The following is a 655-nucleotide window of genomic DNA, read 5'->3' as shown; positions in this document are numbered from 1 at the left end:
TTTTTTACGAGAAATGACTCTCACATGCTTCAGAATGACAAAGTTTAATGACACTACTTACCTCATTGTCGGGAATGCATCTTTGAAATATTTAATCAAGACAATATTTGAATAAGTAAGGGTCATCCCAATAAAAATTTTGCACATTGCTCAAAAACTTTCTTTTGTCTTCAGTACTCCAATAAGTTGGCAAATCTCCTGAAGTAAGAAAATTGATATTTTTATCAAACCAAGGCATTAAACTAAGAGAAAGTAACGATTCATCAAGAAAGTAATCATCAATTGGTGTGATGTCGGATGTCGAATCTATTGTCACTCTTGACAAATGATCCCCATCAACATTTTCAATGTCTTTTTCATTCGTAATTTCTTCCTGAGAATAAACCATTTGCAAATCTTCAAATTCATCCAACTTAATTTTACTCAAAGTAGACTCAAGTTGATCATAAACTAATTCTTCAATATGATCTACTTCTTATAAATCATTATCATCTCCAAGTTGCTTGCAAATGTTAAAAATATTCATCTCCAATGTCATGTTCCTAAATGATAGCTTCATCAGTCCATTCCTACAATTAATCAATGCATTAGAATTTGCAAGAAACGGACATCCTAAAATAACAGGAAATGAATTACATGCTTCAACAAGTTCTGT

The sequence above is a fragment of the Populus euphratica genome, unplaced genomic scaffold (genome assembly GCF_000495115.2).
Source record: "Populus euphratica unplaced genomic scaffold, PopEup_1.0 scaffold545.1, whole genome shotgun sequence".
NCBI lineage: Eukaryota > Viridiplantae > Streptophyta > Magnoliopsida > Malpighiales > Salicaceae > Populus > Populus euphratica.
Note: the sequence above shows the minus strand (reverse complement) of the source record.